We start from the raw sequence: 20,973 nt of genomic DNA on the forward strand, positions 1-20,973 counted from the left end.
CCAAGTTTGAGATCAAATTGTAATTTTTTTTGAAATGACAGTTTATTCACAAAAGAGTAGATATGACAATGCACCTTTTAGTTATAATGGTTGAGATAATATTTGCAAGGGTAATATCAAAAGTAGGGTTCCAAATAGAAATCCTAGATGGAGCTACTTGTTGACCTTGGCCACCAAGAGCATGAGTTAGTTCTTTTGGTGACCTCTCTTCAATTATTATATACTCACCAAAGGAAATTGAGAGATCCATTAAGGTCAAAGGAGCAGCTACATAAAATGGGATATGATGGTGGAAAGCTGAGAGTGCCAGATTATATGTCCCTATTTTATTTGTTGTATCACCTATGAAAATATTATACCAACTTAGCAAGCCTTAACATACAATAACAAATGTTGTTGGAAAAATTATGTTGGCCAATCATCTAATGAGATTTAATTTGATGAACATCAATTTCAAATATTATAGCAAAGAAATTGTAGGATACTAATAGTAATTCTACATACCATTTGCAATATGTTTATTACAAACTACTTTGGGAACTGAATCAAATATCTGATTCATCTCTTCTTGAAAACCTAGTTTATCTCTATTACTCTTTCCTCCAACTACAAAAGATGTTCCATCTTGCAAAGCCCATACCTACACATCCATTTTTTATTTTGTAAATCAGCACATTAGACATTATTTTTGTGCCATTATCCAAATGGTGATAACTTGCAAAATATTTAACCAAAACTTGAAATGAATTTTGTGAAGGTAGAAATTTGTTGAATCTGCGCTTACCTATGAATGAGAAAAAAAAAGCTAACAACAATTGTGAACATGAGTGCTCCAAATCCAACGTATACCATAGGAACCCCTGGATCCAATTAAGATCAAGCAAAATAGTTAGCTAGAAGTAGGGAAAATATGGTTAAAACAAGAATTCATATCTCAATTATACTTTTTCATCTTTTTTTCATAACAACTATAAAAGGAAGGGTAGCCATAACTAATAATCAGCAAGTCTAGCATACTCATTGTGATTAACATCAATCTACTTTTTGTTAAAGTTTGTACACATGATTATTCAATCTAATTCCACTAAAAATAGAGTTATCTCCATTATATTATTTACAAGTTCACACGATAAACTGTCAAATAGAAGCAAACAATGGAGGAAAAGCATGGACCTTTAGTTCTAGGCTAGTGATGCCAATCACATCATCCACTACAACTTCCATGCCATCAATGGTTATTGGATGATTTCACCCAAGCCACCTAGCTCCCACAAACTTCCATTCTTGATCATACATCACAACAGACTATAGATCTTGACCCAAAATTGATCTATGGTGTCAAAGAAATAATCACTAGATATAATAAATTAAATATATGAGTTTTCCACAATCCATAATGGATTTAGTTACAAACTTTTCGAATAGATTGTGTATAAGTATTTGAATCAATATTTTGGATTGCACACTCAAATGCATTCTTAGCTCTCTTGTATCCTGATGATAAACATACAACATGATCTAAAACATTGATTCAAATACTTATACACAATATTTTCTAGAAATCTATAAATGAATCAGGTATAATGGTTTAGAAGCTCCAAAATTTAGTAAATGACAAAATCCTTCAAGATGGTTTCTTTTTTTGGCTCTTTCAAAGAGGGATTTAAATATTTTAAAATAAATATTTCCCATGTATACTTACATTCCTTTAGGAGTGGTAGAACTATTCTCACCTTCTAGTGGCAAGAATGTACCAAAAAGTTTATTATCTCCACTCTGTAATGTATCCATTGCAAGATTGAATGGTCTTGCACCATTCTTGTGTATCTAAAGAGTTGAGATACTCCAATCTGTTTGATAAATTGTGATGTGCCAAAATTGTAAAGGGCTATTCACATTGATAGTCTTCCTTAGAACTTCCTTTTCATTTGTATCACATAATGTAAGGTCGATGTGAAATTGGGATACCTAAATAAAGATGGGAGAGAAATGAATAATAGTAAGATACCTATTGTTAACATCTCAATGTAGTTTTCAAAAGAGACTTGATTATTTTGAGATTATCAAATTGAAAAATGTAGCCAGGAGGACAAAAAAAGAACAAAGAGTTGTAAGATGGTGGCTAGAATATTGTTTCTTCTTTTATGTGAGTGGTTGTGTGAAGGAGAAAAAAAGCTCCAAATTGTGATTCCAAATATATATATATATATATATATATATATATATATATATATATATATATATATATATATATATATATATACACACACACCTTACCATTCTCATAGTAATCAATGTAAAACTTCTTAACATGAACTTCGATTTGAAAACTAGGAATTGGATTAGACAAAATCCCATTTGGAGTAAGCACATCCCCCATCATAAAATTCAAGCCTTGAGGAACTGTAACTAAACCAGGGTAGCCCCCCATAGACCTTAGAGTTTCCCCTACCATTATGAGAAAAAGAGTTACATGTACACCAATAGGTGCAAGCCTACCAGCAAGCCCTTTGAATCCATATTATAGACTTGATTTGCTGAAGAAGACCTGCAAGCCTAAAATTTTGAAAAAAAAAGATCATATTATCCATAGAATAAGAGTAGAAACATTGGATGAATTCTATGAGATTATTTCTTCCAAATAATCATAATTAGCTTACCTCATATCATGAACCCATTAGAAGAACACCAAGGTCTTGAATATGAGCTCTAGGAAATGATTGTGCAACTTCTAGTTTTAGGATGTTGGATCCAGACTTCATGAATACCAAGGAGAAGGCTATAAATGTCCTATAGAACCCTAATGAAAGGGTTGGTAAATTCCATTGTATGGCTATAGTATGAAATAGTAGACTATGCCTAGAATTGTAGTGACAATTACTAGTTTTTATTATGTTTTGAAGTGAATAGAGAAGTGTTTGTGGATTTTGTTGGATGGAATAGTGTGTATAGTGTTAATTCTTTCTTGTGCAAGCATTAAATTAGGTCTTTTCAAGTTTTTCTAGTGCTTTGTTTAATTCTTTCTAAGTAGTTTGTGCTCCACATCTAGTATCTATGATGTCATTATCATGACACTATAATTTGGAAGCATGCAATGTTAAAGTAATTCTAGAGAAGGTAGAATGCAAATTTTAAAGATAGAGAACATGCAAGTTTCCCCTCATAATAAAGACAATGCCTTGAATAAAATTTGGAATTGAAGGATCCCTCATTTTGGTAAAGATCATCAGAAAATTGTAAAAGACATGAAATTTCCACAATTCATGATAGTTCTAGTGAATGCTTTTGCATATAATGATGCAACTCTTTTTAGCATCAATAGTTGGATCACACTCACATTTTTTTCTCAAATGCTAATGCTAGAAAACACTACACGGTTATATCCAGAAGCATTCGTCAATATCAAAAAACTATCCTTGCTTCCTCTATAGGTTGTATTGTGGATATGCTATATGAAATCTCTCTCTTGAAGCCTCAACTCAATGCCAAACATTAACACTTAACTCGTTTAAACACATAATGAAACCAGCATCATATGAGGAGTAAATTACCACATCACTGGACTAATTTATGATGCCTAATGATCTACATGTTGCTAGACATTGAAGCTATTGGTACAAAGTGAGGAGCTATTAAAATTGTTATCTAGGAGAGAAAATCAAATAAAAATAGCAAATGATTATCTTAACTTACCATCTACAGCTATGAAATGAACTTGTGCCAAGAATTTTCTAGCCTTAATTTTGACATAAATTCCCACCAAACATAATGCAAACACAGCTCCACCAACTACTCTGCATGTTATGGTTATTGACATTTTTTTACCCTACCTAAAGAATAGAACATTGCCTTTAATAATACAATAGGTTAATTTGCAGAATTACGGGTATCTTAATTTGACATAAAGACATCCTAATTAAAAACACACCTTTGTTTCATGTCAAGAAACTTACTTCCATTTTTGTTAAATGCTTATTTAATAGTAAAGTGATTGAATTGTATACAAATGATAAATGGGCATACATTGGTGGAAACAAAGTAAAGCATTAAATTACTCTTCGTGAACCAGGCATTAAAGGAATGTATAGGATTATAAGATCATTTGTTGAACCCAAAATAAAGAGTTGTATGACAGATACCAGTGCTTAAAGATCTATGTCTTTCATAGTCTATATTACTAGAAAAATATCTTTTGGTAATATACTATATAGAGTGTTTGAATCTAGTAGTCTTAGATAACCCTGAAGAGCACTCAAGTAAAATGAAAAACCATCCAAAAGGGTGTTGTACGTAACAAGCATAAGTAGACTATTCCATTGTGAAAACAAGAATTAACATGGCTGAAGTTCTTAACATACCAAAACTAGAAAAAAGACACTGAATACAGATCAATAAGAAAAGATGAATCATCACACAACTGAAATTAGAGTTCATATAGTTTTTGCTTGTCTAGACTAGTATAGAATATTAAACAATTAGAAACATAGAGAGCAGCCCAAGAATTTCCTATAAAGTTGAAATTGAGATACATAACTATTTGAATTTTGACTACAAGACACAAATCCAATCTTATTCAATTCTTGATCACAACATTTCTCCAAAGTAGAAAAATTAAAATAGGTAGCCTAGATAATATGAAAGCCTAAAAATTAGAAGGTACAGGTTGGGTGCACATATGGAAAAAATCAAATTCAGCCCCAGTCTTTTATTGAATAGCCCAATCACTAAATTAGTCAATTCCAACTTCCACATATTGATGGATATTCACCATCAAAAGCATCACAAATTAGGAGAGGGGTAAGGTTGCAAGTATTTTTCAAACAATCTTACCTATCCACATTGAGGTGAGCATGTCATATTTACAGCCAATTCTTACACAAGATATGAGAAAATCCACAAAGCCTCTTGAAATATGAGTTTAATTATAATTAACTATCATATAAATGTGTTATGAAAAAGATGTGTAAAAACCATAGTTGTTGGATGATTATGTGTCTTGTCATGCCAAAAGCAAAAGGATAAATAATGACACTACGTACACGTTATAGCTATACATCTTTTCCACTAACAGCTATGCATCCTTTCTATAAACAAGTCTCTAATGTCCATGACTTGCATTCAACATTTTTACATACCCATAGCGATGTAATGAACAGCAACGCTAACCAATTAATTTGTTAAAAAACTAAATTATTATTCTCCAAGTGTAGCAATGAAGAGGTTTGATTCTTGCAACACAAAAAAAAATAAGCTTGTAATTCTTGCAAACATATAGGTTTGTTGAAGAGGTGGGACTATCTCCTAAACAAATATGAAGCATAGAGTTAACTACTTAAGTGTTAACATAGACTATCATTGTATGCTATCAAAGGTCTATGAGTTCAAGAACCAATTCATTCAAAACCTATCTTATTGCATTACTTGATATCCATAGAAAATCATCCAACTGGCATTAAGAAAATTTCAAATCAATCATCACCTACAAAAAAATTTAGTTTTCTTGCAATAATACATTCTTTTTGGAAGATTCAATAAGCATGCAAAAGGAATAGCTTAATCTAGCCATTATTATTTGAAGTAATCATATAAGCTTTGAAGACATTAAATAAAAATAGTCAGGACTCAACAACGAATAAAGGAATATGAGTTAAAGCCATAAATATATTTAAAAAGAACACACAATATCAGAGAAAATTTTATTAAGACTATGTATAGAATTATTTCTCACAAAGATTAAATAGCAAATAAGGTATAAAAAAATAGACTAAACAAAACTTACCTCAATAAATGTTGTTGTTGTCTATACCACATAGGTAACAAGTTGCCTTTGACTACTAGAATATTCATCTGCATAACTTAATATATTGCTCCCCAAGTCGCTTAAGTTTTGCATTTGTGAATTTGACTCCATCCTTTTGTGTTTCTAAGACTATATATTATGTATTCAACTTATTTGGTACTTTTGGTTCCTCTTCCTTTGTAATCCTAAATACATGTCCAAATTGTGTGCCTTTGTTCAGTTTTAAAGCCTTGTCAACAAGAAGATCCAGATCATTTGTTGCTTTATGATGTACTTTTTGATTTTTTTCTTCCACTTCATCTCATTCACTCTTAGGTGTTGTCAGACTAGGATCGTAGCTAGCTAAGATCATGTACTCTCCATTGTCAAGTTGATTGGGATCAACAGAAGCCTCCACAAGTGTTGCAAACTTTGTCAAATGCTCTTCATATATCCAAAGGTCAAAGGCATCCAAATATCTTTCCCTGCTCAATAAAGAAAAGTCCCCTTGATATCATTTGAGTGAACTTTTGATTATAGGAAGTTGTATGCTTTTTTGTCACATGTACAATAACTATAGTAAACAAAAATAATCCAAAAATAGTTTAAGTAATTGAAAACCATAGTTTTCATCTTGTAAAAGATGTCATATATGTTAACTGCAAGCTTAGCATGATAGCTAAGAACAATCATAGATGATGAAATACACCATTTAGTCAATAAGTGCAATTGCACAACACACAAATAAATTTACATACAAAGCAATGATCAACATTCATTCAAAAGAACAATGTCATTATTGTGAAAGAAACCCATAAGTTCAATGCAAAAGTATCCATGTGATCATAGAAGAGAAAAAACACAAAGCACGTTTATTGAAAATGCATAGTATAAAAAAATCAAATACATTAAAATTAAAAGGTCCTTGCTTGATAGAGCTTTACAATATCTTATATATTGGCCCTACCCTTCTCCAGTTTCCGCACAAGTTGGTCAATATCTGCAATTCTTTTTAGATGAAGTCTTAAATCTTGGCATAATGATGCATCCTCAAAAAATGCCTGCACCATATCTAGTCTACACTTGATCTCTTCTACATATAAGAGAGGTTTCTTGAGACACCTATTCAACAGTCTCTTCCCCATGCTAGTAGTACATGTCCTATTCACCAATCCAAATAAACAAAAGTTCTTTTTCACATATGTTTTACTTTCAAGAACATTCAATGCTCATAAAGCTACAACATCTAGCTACATAAAACTGCCTATGTGATAATGTTGAATGGTAAACTTTCCATAATCATTGTCATCTGCAAAAAATCTATGTAAGAGAGGAGGGCCCCCAAAGCTCCAACAACAAACTCTGAACTTGCAACTATGTCCTTCAATGACTCAATTGAACCTTTTACAAGATGACGAAGATCTTAATCAACATTCCTAGACTTGAAATCTGATTTCTTCTTTTCAGTTAAGAGAACATTACAACTTGCCAATACATCATGTAGGCATTTATTATTAGTGGACTTTCCACTACCTAGAGGTAACAAGCATTCCCTACAACCAAGAGCTATCATAGCAGATTCCAGGTTTGAGTATTGGTTGTCATCAAGAAACTTGGTGATGCCTAAAGTTCTCTTTTTCAAGTCAACAAAGGCCATACCCACAAGGTAATCATTCTCATGAATAACATATTGAAGAGTGATTATCATTGGTGTATCTTACATGTCATTGCTAGCAAAGAGAATGTCCTCAAAACTACCAAGCTTGCCAGGGGTTCTAGTTTTTGCCAACCTCCAATTTGATCCACTTCCCTCAAAAAGCTCCACAGTATGATCAGTCCTCTCTAACAAAAATTTTTTGATAATCGTTTGAAACATATTCTTGCTAATGCTCACACGTGAGAGAGCATCATGTTTGTTACCCCACTAACAAAGACCATTCATGGTGTGGTAGTAAGATTTTTCAATGAAGAGTACATCATCCCCATCACCAGTATAGTAATCCTGATATCATTAAATATTTAGTCAATTCTATGATCATCTTATCATCTATCAACTTGAATAACTCAGATTTTGTGTTATTGGTAGAGGCTTGTGACTACTCTTCTTTCATATCCCTTATATCTATGTGTGCCCCCATCATTTGGTAATCTATGATAGAGTGTTGAATCTTATTCGATGCCTGGGTGAATAGATGACTTCATATCATAAAGTGTTATATCACAACCTCCATTAGCCAATGACTATTTTATATGTGACTCTTGATTTGATTCAAAGTGTAATATTTTGATACTTTTCTAGTAATCAAAAACTGTCTATTGGACCCTCACCAATATTTAGTTGATATATAGTCAAACTGTTGCCATTGAAGACTTACTAGTTTCTTTTCCACTCACTGCCTTCCTCAAATGGGATGTTAGCATACTCTACTACTACAATGTCCCCTATTGAGACTTTTGCTAACTTACTCTAGTATTCACAACTAGGGTTTAGATCCCACTCATATATAACAATATAAAACTTTCCTTATTAGGAGAGTGCTAATTCCTAATGATCAACTTTCATCATTATGCATTTGAATTACATTAAGGAATAACTGATGATTCGCAATACGTTTTCAACCATTCAATTCCTTGTTGCACTCTTCATCACTAACCTTGAGAAAGATGGGGAATTATTTGTCCATGGGCCTTGGAAACCATTTCTGAGTAGGCTCCCTCAAAGGATTTTTGGCACATATATCTAATACCTATCATGAGGCTACCTCCTCAAGGATTAATTGCTTGGCTATTCAAGGGACTATAGGGAAGAGAATTTCTAATGAGGAACGGGTAGGTGATAATTGGACGAACCTTGTGGTATGCTTTTGGGTTTACTTTGAAGTGGAAATGGTAAACTTCACCCAATTTGGTTTAGCATGGGATGAACCTAATTCCCTTCCCAAGTATCTACTGGTGCCAAGACCAAGGAAAGGAATGGGACCCATAGTGTAGTGCACAATGCACTAACAATCCCTCCTTTAGGATGCACATGGGTAGGGAATGATTAGCCATTATATGTGAACTAGTCACTGTTGTCTTATGATTCACATGTGAGCATGTCACTATAGTCTTTATGATGTATGTTGGAGCTATGTACTATGTATGTGATGTATGGAAAGCTAGTTAACTTGTGTACCTATAATGTGTATGAGCAAGTTTTTGTATACGAGACAGGTGCTCATTATAATCATGATGTGTGTGATTTGTGATATGATCCTTATGAATATGTGTAAGTTGCTGCAAATAATGATAGGTGACAGTAGAGATGGAACCATTACCTAAATACAATGAGTATCTTTATTAGTATCTTTATTTGTGATAGGACTAAGTTTACACTTAATTAATAATAATAGCTAAAGAGAGATTAGAGATCTAGTCAAGAGGAGAGAATGAGCTCCCTCTAACTGTGAACTATGAAGCCTCTAACTTACCACTCAAGAATACATAGGTAAGATCAGCAAGAGTGAACCCCTTGAGGCTAAGGTATGGGTCTAGGAATGACCCTAGTTATAGAAACTTAACATTATCATGAGTATTCATGAAGTGTGGTATCGAGTTGTTTCCACCGTGATGAATGGAGGAGTTAAGAAATAGTTAAGAAATCATAAAATCATTTATATTGTTTATATATTGAACCATACTACTCTAATATTGATAAATATGAGACATTTACTATAGCAAGTGAAACTGCAATACTGCTATTAGGGTTCAGTTCTTATATTATCATTATACATTTTTCTCTTATCCAAAGACAAGAATATAGGTCATTCCAAAATAATGTCAATTGAATTTGTAAAAACCAATGTTTGCATAACAACATGCCTTAAATTCATATCTTTTTGTTTGCTCCTAGTTATTATCTTTCTCTAGACCAACCAAGGGTAGAAACACACATGGAGCGCATACTTGAGGATGCATGAATATATGAAGACAAAGGATATAAAAAATATACACATTGATACATTAAGACATGAAGAATACACAGAACATACACATTAATGCATGAAGACATAGAGCATACATGAGGTATACACATTAATGCACGAAGACACAAACCATACACAAAGTTTACACATTAATGCATGAAGACATAGAGCATACACCAAGTATACACATAATACATTACATTGTTAGATTTATTCTTATTGACTTAGAATGATTCCTTGTTTTCATCCAATACCCTGCAGGATGGCAAGATAGTGCTTTGATGCCGTTGTAAGGTCCCTTATTGAGACCTCCACTAATTTACACTACTATTCCCAACTAGGGTTTAGATCCTACACAAAAATGGCAATATAAAACATTCCTTACTAGGAGAACGCCAATTCCTAATGATAAATGTTCATCATTATGCATTTCAATTACATTAACAAATAATTGTTGATTCATAATACATATTCAAGCATTCAATTCCCCATTGCACTCTTCATCACTAACCTTAAGAAAGATGGGAAATTATTTGTCAGAGGGCCTTGGAAACCCTCTACAAGTAGGCTCCTTAAAGGATCTGTGGAACACATAAGAATTAACTATTTTTAGGCTATGTCCTCAAAGATTTGTGATATACATCCATACCACTGGCTTAAAAACTTCCTCCAACATGGTATTACTCCAACCCTGACAAGCCAACCTATCATATTAACTGTATTAGTGAGTGAACAAGGATTAGACTAAGTATATATTAATAACTCATAAAGTAAATGCACTTGGGGATAGTAACTTATAATGTTCCTTATTAGGAGAGTGCTAAATAAAAATGATTAATTATGCAACACTATGTCTTACACTAGATTAAGAAAAAATCACTTATTTATAATACATACCTATGCCTTTAATCCCGTACTACCCTTCATAATCCCTAATCTTACAAAATTTGGAACATTACTTGACCATGGGAATATTGGAACCATTTGTGAGTAGGAGTAATTTAAGTTTTAAATAAATGTTGATGAAATATGATTCTATTATATTAAATGATGAGGAGAAATTTAAATAAATAATGAAGAAGCATGATCTAAATTTAAGGAATTAGTTTTGATTTGGTGAATGAAGTGAGACGATTTAATTAATATGAATTATTTCAATTTATCTATTTTGTAAGTCACACACTTTGGAATCTATAGCCATATAAAAAGGAACCTGCCCACTTCATTTCAATTCATAAACACAGTCAGCTCAAGCAAATCAAATAAGGAGCAAAGTAAATCTATTTACATTAACAACTAACCATTTTTTAACAAGCCAAATTTGTGCACAATGCTGACCAATGTTCATGATCAAGTCTGTAAACATTAAAACTAAGACTGCTCAATTACACAAGTCCAAATTTTGGTGTGGACAAATCAGCTCTAAAGGCTGCAAGCTACAGGTGTGTGTTGAATTTGTAAAATCTGAAAGTAATCATGCCTTGTGAAAACTCAAAACATCTCCAAATGTGAATTTTAAGCTAAGATATCTCATTGAAATTAGGTAATGTGTCAGATTTGTAAAGCAGTCACAAAGCATGTGTGGTCGAATTGCTTAAAGAGTCATTACGCAGAGAAGCAAATGGACAAATCAGAATTATTCGTGATCTTGAATTCTAATTTCTTAAATAATAACTCCTATTGATTTAAAGAAATATAAAAATAAAAAATCTAATGTAGGGTGTTGTATGGCAGGTTTAAAGAATGGTGGGAGCTAATCGAGGAGAAGACTCAAAGAAAAAGGAAAAGGCACCTAAAGATGGGATAAACTCAAGACAATGTAGTATTATGCAGCTCAAACATGATTTATGAGACATGCTCCTCGAGACAAAATTTACATCCAAATGGAGGAAAATAAATGAAACTAACCTTCTTCCTATAACATGAATTTGATAAGAGATAGAACATTTCAACACAATCCATCACCATGGGCAAAGAAAATCTTGAAGAGTGGTATAGTTCATGCATCTGCATTTCCACTAGTTAGGCAATGGCCCAAGCTAATGGCTAAATGTACTAGAAGATATGATATTGAAATAAGTACTTACCCCTAAAGGAAGTCTTGTGGTTGCAATCATACTTGATAGCATAAGGGATCCATTCAATATCGCATAGCACAAAGATGGCTTAATTAGAACATGAGAGTTTTTCACGAAAGAGTTTGAAAAATAAAAGAGGATGACTACAATACTCTTGTTAGCAATGAATGGCTATAATCTAGGAAGCACAATACGAAATTATCAAAGTTGACCAAGGAATATTTTAAAGAAGATATTAGGACCTCATAATCACATTGAATAAAACAATTGGAAGCTCACAAGCAGCACTATTCAGACCATGGATGAGCTATTTAATCAAGAGTATCATTAATGCAAGTGAAAGATTGGATTGGGAAAAAATGATCAATGACAATTTAAATATACAATTAAGAACCATGATGAAATAAATGACATTTTACATGAGCTCATGTATGATCTACATGATTGTGTGAGTACACAAGTACAAAGGATTGGAATGTTTGGGTGTAATTGGAATTGGAGGAAGACAATACATGATATATGATTATTATCCACAAATGTAACCTCAAGACAAGGATGGGTTTAAGATTGTAAAAAAAGCTTTTGTTATGCACACAATGAGAGTATTACAAGGCACTCCTGATAAGATTATCAAGTTGAGTGGAGAAATTTGTGAAGAAGTATGGATCATGGTATGCTAAGTTTCCAAAATTCACCTACATATACGTATTAGAAAGTATAGTATGCCCAATCAAACTCCCAAGGTTTCTACCAAAAAGTTGTTGCTCAAGGAAGTTGCTAGGTAGTTAGTTATAAATGACAGGATTCAGAAGCATATGAACAAGTTAGGAATTGCATTTCCACACAATTTTGACACCAAAGCTTGTCCATTACTTCTAGTAGTAAATAATGGAGAGAGAATTCAGGCATTGTTCTTTGGAGTTATAGGAAATAAGATCTCATTTTGATCCATACTATCAAATTAAAAGAGCCTATGGAGTAAGATACAAGCACTTGGCACATATTGAGGATCACTAATTGAATGCATCTAATGATCATGAAATTAAGAGATCATTTTCCAAGATGTCAATACAATTGATTTGCACAAACATCATATACTCTTCATTTTTGAAAGCAGAACATATTGCACAAATATAGAGGGGCATATAAATGATATATTTAGATTCTTTCTACATTGATTATGACACATGGAATTAAAATCTCACTAGGACATTGTAACCTTCAAATGGAAAATCATTCGGCTTGTCTAAGTATCAGATTTAGCTTCCCCTAGTGATTTCTTTGCAAGAAGATGCAGATTCAAGGCACCACATGTGGAGAATCCTTGCACTTGGGAAGCTTGAGTTCAAAATCCTACATGGTGCACTTCACCTGTTATGCAAATCCATCTTGTGCATTCACTCTAGGATGCCTGGAACATTGCTTTAATCACAATTTCACCCTTTTGGACTTGACAAAACTATGTAAAGGCTTCCTGCTTTCTTCCTTATCCAATGTCTACTACCGTAGAATGAATCCAATGATTGTTCACCTTCCTCCAGCAACGGATATCCTACAAAATTCACTTGCAAAGCCCCAATGTTACCAGCAATGATACCCTACACAAGCAAGAATGAAATAAATTTAAACAATAATATCATAGACTATAAGCCTATATACATATAAGATTAACATATTTTTTATTTCTTATGACCCAAGTTGGTCAAAATTTTGACCAACTTGGGAAAACTTAATACATTTTTTACCAATACGGGGATGAAAAAAAATAAATAAATAAATCATACCTTTGGTCAAAAAATTTGGTAGAAAAACAAGTGCAAATGTACTAGTGAATAGTGCCTTTTGAAGAGAAGAATTTATAGACATAAAAGAATAGACAAGTTAATAGGAAGCCATATTTACACATGTTATTCTTTGATGTCCTAATGCTTTCCATATTTTTGTTGAATTGTCTCAATAGTAGCTCGGCAAGGTCAAAAGATAAATTGTTCTTCACTACTTTGTATGCCAAGTCCACAGCTTCACATGACACACTATTCAACCTGCTAGAGCTGTATATCTTGTGTACAATGATGTGGATACCAAATTTCAACTCCATGTCTAAGACACTACTAATTTGCATTCCTTTATCATTCCATTCTGCTAGGGTTTTCTTTTCAAGTTTAGCTCGACCTAGGTTTTGGTCATTTTGGCTTTGGCTAACATTAGGAGACCAGTGATTCGATGAATCGTCTTCTTTGTGATCAATATTAGCTACTCCAACCACAACTGCCCATTATGCACCCAACTAAGGATAAACCTAATTCATTTTACTTGAAATTCACATGACATGTGGGGGATGTGAGTTAACCCTTTAGTTTCTAGGTGTTGGTGATCAGGTTTCAAAACTCCATTTACACACAATTTATCGAGGGCATCATCCATTTCCAAAGTACCAATTTCTTGAATAATACATTTAAAATGAGTGCAAATATCATTGATCAAAAGTACCTTTGGAGGGATTTTCAATTGCCTCCTCTCGGATCTAGGGTTTTGGTGATTGCAGGAGTGAGCTTGAAGTCTAGTGCCTTCCATTCCACTCCATGAACCAACATGTCTAAACCATGCTTAACCTTGCTACTGCTAGATTCCATCTTCACTTGGTAGGGTTTGAGAGAATTTGAAATCTTTCACTGTTAATTTGCTCATATCACTTGGATTCTCAGAAGATTGCACTTCACAGTAGCTCTTGAAAATTTCATGATAAAAATGGCTTTGATTCTATTCCTTTTATCAAAAAAAATTCCATAAATGCTTAGTACAAAAGGTAGATCAATTGCTATCATGCTTACAAATTTTCATCCACTATGCTTGCATTGAAAACTCGGCCAAGTCTTTGTGACTCAATAACCATATGCATCTTCATTACTCCCGACCTTGCTCAATAGAGTTTGTGACCCAACCTCACTTGCTAGAGAAGGTAACTCAGTAGACACTTGTACCCTTTTACTTGGTGATCCCTTTGTATCTTGAATACAGATTTGGATCATTTTTTTCTTTCAATCTAGAACTATTTTGGATATCTTCTTTGATGGCCTAGTTCCAGTTTCTCCTTTGAGAACTTAAGTAGAAAAGGTAGAGTCGCCCAATTCTTGAGTGACTTGATCATTATGGCTTGGACTTGTATCCTTGGTAGACTTTGGAACCCATTGTTGTCTCATCTATTTTTGGATGTTATTAGCCTTTGCCTTCTTCTCATCTTCAATTCTACCAGTATTCATATAGTTTTTGGCAAGATGACCAAGTTCTATATAAATAAAACATTTCTTAGTAGAATCTCTTTCCCTCAAATGATGCTTTACACAATTCATTCCATTGTGTCCAAATTCTCCACAATAATGACATCTACACCAGGTGTTGTAATCCCAACCAAATATTACTTTCACAATTTTTTCTATTGGATTCAATATCTTGGTTTTGCATTATGATGACTTGTGTCCATGTTTCTTACATTTGTGACATTTGTCTTCAAATCTTGGTTTCTCTTTGCATTCATTAGCCTTATGACCATGTTGATTGCAATTGTAGCACTTTCCATTGAATTTTGCTTTTCCATTACTCCAACATTTGTTTAAAGTATGACCTATCTTACCACAATAATTACAAGTAGGTCTTTGATTATTCTAAGCTCCTTGCTTGGATGATTCTCCTTCTTCTATTTATCCAATTCCTGCTTTTTCCTTTTTGTCTATAGAGATTTTTCTCATTCAATTGATTCATGTATTCTTGTGATTTCATCATTCTTTCATTGATTTGTCTTTCAAAGTTTGGATCATTTCGTAATCTTTCATTGATTTTCCTTTCAGAGTTTAGATCATTTCTTATTCTTTCATTTTCAAATCTTAGACTCATGATTTCCTCATTTGTATTGGAGAACTAATCAATAGGGTCTGCTTGCTAAAGGGATTGGTTCTGGATTTCATTATTTCTTGCATCTATCTCTTCTTTTATCTTGTTCTTCTGCTCCATGACTTCGCATAGCCATACTGACTAAATTTCTAGTTCTCTTTTTAGTTTTCTTACTTCTTTTTATAGGGAACCATTCTTTTCTAGGAGTTCTTTGATTGCTTCATTGGCTTCATCTGAATTGCTTGAATGAAGGCCTTCAATTTTTTTTTCAATGTAGAGATGATTATTCATTTGATTTCAAGTTCTTTTCTTCTTTTCAAGGATTGAGAGAGTTGCTCCTTTTCTTTCTTGAGTTGGGAAATAGCTATTTCCAAATCTAGCTTCTCATTGTCAATAGCTTTATCAAGTTTGAATATCTCCATGGCCTTGATCTTTGTTCAAGCTATTAAACTTTCTCCTGAGAACCACACTACTCTGTTACCAATTGTTGGAAATATTCTAGACTATGCTAAGTTACTGAGAGGGGAGGGGTGAATCAGTGACTTCTAAAACTTTTACAATTTCAATTCTTAATCCAACAATCCAATTAGCATTTAATCCTTCTCATATAATCTGATCTAATTGCATGTATAAGAAATTGAAAACATGAAAGCATTCATAACACTTTGACACAAAGATTTGGTGACCCCAAAACCTTCCAAATAGAAAGTAAAACTAGGGTGGGGATGATACCCACAAACTTTATTAATGTAGTATAAAGTTGGCCTGTTAAGGCTTATATTGATTACTTCTAATGATCTGCCCTATTAGGAGCAATAAGGACTACTAGGTCCACCTTGTCAAAGGATTTACAAACATATAATGAAGTATGCACCTAGAAAAGAGATTACCAAAAGTTTGTTAGGTCTACCTTGTTAAAGGATTTGGTTGATCCACATGTTAGGATGAAGCAATAGTTGATCTCTGATATGCAACTTGGTTTATTGAATGAGATTCCTTTATGTGATATATATGTCTTTGATGCTTCTTATATTGTTGTAGGCTTTGTAATTTTCTCTTTCTACTCTTCTCTAGTTATATTTGATTACATTGTATTCACGCTCACACTTCTTCATCCTTGGATATGATACAATATATTACATATATACCAATCCAATTGTACAAATTACAAAATCGGCCACAATACAATTTTACACAAATATTACAAAGTCGGCCCAAATGAAGACACTCAGATTTTGAAGACTAACTCAATGAATTTCTAATACTTGGCATCCACTATCAATTCTTGGCATTGTCATACACTCAGTAGATGTAGAAGCTTGGTCCATACTGATCACTTTTAAGTAATATTAAATTCGGTCTGCACTGGTGACTCGGTAGATACTATGAAACTTGTCATATTAACTGTCTCACTTGTTTTCCTTTGCATAGCTTAGTAAACACTATCACCTCAAGCTTGATTTAAATAGAGTGACTTGGTTAACACTAAGTAGCTCAGATAACACTAGACTTTTGCATCACATAAACTATGAACTTGGTGAACACTGCATAGCTCAGTTTGCACTAGTAAACTCGACATACATTGAGATACACAGTTTACACTGTTGATCTTCACTATAACTACAATTGCTTGATAGCTACTGGGGTTTGTCCAAAGGAATTGGTAGCAAACATAGAACTCAGTAACAACTAAAATACTTGGCAAACACTGTTAATTGTATAATAAGCTTAGTAGCTATATAAAACTTGAATAACTGTGTATCACTAATAAAAAACTTTACTGCTATGTCAATAGGCATAAAGGTATCTTACAATAAGGTTTTTGAATTGATGGAGTATGTCAAACCTTTCTATGATTATAGTAGTTGGATATAGATTGTTAGATACAAAAAAAAAAAACATGTGTAGGTATGCACTCATGGAAAATTATATAAAACAAAAATTTAGTGAACAAAGTAAAACATTCTTAATATACATTGATGGAAGGCCAAAAGTGTCAGGGAATATTGCAAGTTTTATAAATAGTACATGACCTGCATCAACTAAGAAGTGACCCAATTGCATATTTGAGGCATGCGAGGGAAATGGTGTATTTGTATGTCCGATAAAATCAATACATGGAGGCAAAGAGCTTCTTATTGATTACTATTTGAATCACATAGATACGAACAAAGTCACTATCATGGGTGAGGTGGTATGTACTATGCACATTTAAAATCAACTCCAAGCAATGAAGATTAATGCACCATTAAATTTTTATTTTTTTGCTAACTTAGAATAATAACACTTGTTTTAACATGTCTCAATGTTTTTTTTTTTGAAATATTGGGCTACGGTATGGATCAACAACCATAGGATACGAATGGCTTGTTTTTTCCTTTTTTGAGGATGTGAAAGGGTTTTGGGGCCCCTTCAAAACCTATTATTACCATAATCTAAAACAACCACAGGATATGCACAACGGTGATGGTTCTTCTTCCCAACTAGTAAAACTCATTGTTGTTGTACAAGTTAGATATAAGAAATATGTTAATGCATATTTTTTATTATGTTTTATTCTTCACTACAATTTTGGATTGATTTTAAATATAGAGCTAGTAATATTTCTCCTGCAAATGAGTGTTGATTAGGGAAAGGGAAAGGAAAAAGTAGTCTATGAGGATGAGGAGCTGCACAATGAGCTGGCTAAATTTATTATTGATTTTGATTCAGCCCCTGATCCTATGGTTGCATTAAAAAAGTTGATTAATGATACAAGAAAAAAATTATCACAAGTGGCATTAACTCAACCTCAGACTCCTGCAATACAATATATGATTGATAGGTTGGTGACCCTAGTTCGCACATATATGGTAAGTATTTATGTAGTTTTTAATTATAACAAAAGTTCAATAATGGTTTTTATAGTATACTATTTTATTATGTCATTAAATAAAATGCATGTGTTATTTTTTTAGTGGATGGTAAGGATGTTAAGGGGTGATCCCCTAGAGGATGATACTTCGGGTGGTTCAAATACATCACATGTTCTATCCTACACTTGTGTTTTGCTTGAAAAATATTTTTTTATTAATTTTAACAATATTTTTTTATTGTGCTCTAAAAATCTCATTTTTCAGCTCCTACCATTGATCATTTTTTCACTACACTAACTACTACAAGGAATAGAACCAAAGAGGTGCTACCAACTGCAAACTTGGCAACACGTAGCTCGACGATAGATGCAATGGCACTGCCTATTGGTAAGTTGATTCCTCTTTTACTCTCTCATTTTTCACATGTTTATTTCACTTGAACTAGTATTTCTTAGGGGGAATTTTGTAATATTGGATTCATTTTATGCAGGAGGTGATTGTAAGGTCCCTCCCCACATGTACTTAGTAACTATGAATTTCTCTATTAAATCCTTTATAGGAGATTTGAAACGGACATGAAGTAATGTTTTATGTTGTAGATGTCCTAATGAAAATTGAGATCAATTAATACGTGCATGTTTCAAATACTTTGTGATTCCAGAACTACTACATTATCTTGACTGTTTAAACATTAATTTGCACTAACAATAATATTAGGTGTTTTCACCTTATGATGATGATGATGTTGATTATGCTACCTTAATGATTAGGTTATATGCATTCAGATAGTTCAATATGCCCTACTGACGATGTATATGATGTTTAAATATATGCATGCCTAACAATGATTATTCTAGTATTTTAATCTAAATTAATGAATAAGTTATGTTATATTGATTATGTAATTATTGATGATTAAATGTGTGTAGAAATGAGAAAGGGTTATTTAAATGAAATATTTATGTTTCAATTTATGTGATTATCCAGATAAGTTTTGAATATATGCATGTGATTTTTCTTGAGCTACTAATGTGTGAAATAAGTGTGCAAAAATATTAGCTGGGAAATCTAACGAAGAATCAGAACTAGACCCTATGTACAGTTTGTGAAAACTAGGATTGAGTCTAATGAAAGATGTAGACCTCATTGTTTCATATTTTATTGGTATCATAAATTGAATGTGTGTATCATTATGTAATATTTAAGTGTTAATATTTTGTAACAGTGATTTTATAAGGTCACTTGACACTCATGATTTGTATATGCATTTTGGAATGATAATTAGGGTTAACCAAGTAACTGAAAAATATGAGTTGGACTAGGTTAGTGAACTAATACAAATTATTTAGTAATTAAGATTAATTACCCTAATTAGGGTTTAGTGATTAATTTGCATTCTTAGGGTTTTTAGAAAGTCTAAATATTTCAAGCAATTAAATAAGTCCCTAAATAGTCCTAGAGGCCAAAAATACTAAAAACTAAGTACCTAGAGGGTATATGTATGGGTTGGGGGCATTTTCCACCCCTCTAGCCCCTTTCATTGACTTTTATGACCACCCAAATATCCCATTTTTTCTTTAGTGAGAAAATTGGAGTTTAACCATGAGTTTGACAAGTTATACTCCACCATGGAGTTTTCTTTAGTGATGAGATTAAGTTAGAAGACTCTACAAATCTTAGTCAAGTGGGGGAGTTATTACATTTCGTAGGTACTTGAGTTAGGAGCCTATTTAGTGGCAAATATGAGGGTGGAAGAGTGTTCACCCAACCTCTAGATTTAGAGAGCAAATTCAGGATTGAAGGAGAAGGAAGGATAGCTCTTCTCAAAATTCAGTTTTCTATAACCATATTGTGAAGGTAGGAATCCTTCAAGCTCATGTATTCATGTTGTGTTTCAATTCTTAAGTAGGTTTTTGCATATGTGTGTTCGTGTGTATGATGAACATGTTATGGATGGCATTGTAATGGGCTTTCTTTAAATGTTTTCCTTCATGTTTTATGTTTTGATTTTTGAGGGAAAACTATAAGGGTTTTGTTGGCATTACTCACCCTTAGATAGGGTAGAAGTGGCCATGTATGGGAGGAGGGCTTCAGTTAGACTCCGGTAGTGCAGAGTCTCTCCTCGTGATGAGGAGAGGGAGAGAGTTGGGTGATATGGGTCCCTACTCATTAGTGCAAACCATATTTGAGTTTTGGGAAATTGAAAAGTAAAAGAATAGAAGTTCTTGTGAGTATAGCCTCAAAAAGGCATATGTTATGGCATTGTGACCGATGTCTCTTGTCTGGAAAAATCTACCTTCTCCCTAGTTTGGTTCGATAATGAACCTATTGTACAAACTAAATGGGTTGATTGTGTCTTTGTGCTAAATCAATTGTCTCTCGGTCAATTTCATTCTCTCCATGATTAC

At 33.0% G+C, this 20,973-nt stretch overlaps 2 pseudogenes; both read right to left on the bottom strand.

Moving 5' to 3' along the window:
* Positions 1-496: 496 nt before the first annotated feature.
* LOC149543879 (cytochrome c biogenesis protein CCS1, chloroplastic-like) lies at positions 497-2,762 on the bottom strand (annotated as a pseudogene).
* A 3,038-nt stretch (positions 2,763-5,800) lies between these two features.
* Positions 5,801-8,010, bottom strand: LOC149543880 (DNA mismatch repair protein MSH2 pseudogene; annotated as a pseudogene).
* Positions 8,011-20,973: the final 12,963 nt, after the last annotated feature.

The sequence above is a fragment of the Cupressus sempervirens genome, chromosome 8, assembly GCF_028749045.1.
Source record: "Cupressus sempervirens isolate cs-2001-9-10 chromosome 8, ASM2874904v1, whole genome shotgun sequence".
Taxonomy (NCBI): domain Eukaryota; kingdom Viridiplantae; phylum Streptophyta; class Pinopsida; order Cupressales; family Cupressaceae; genus Cupressus; species Cupressus sempervirens.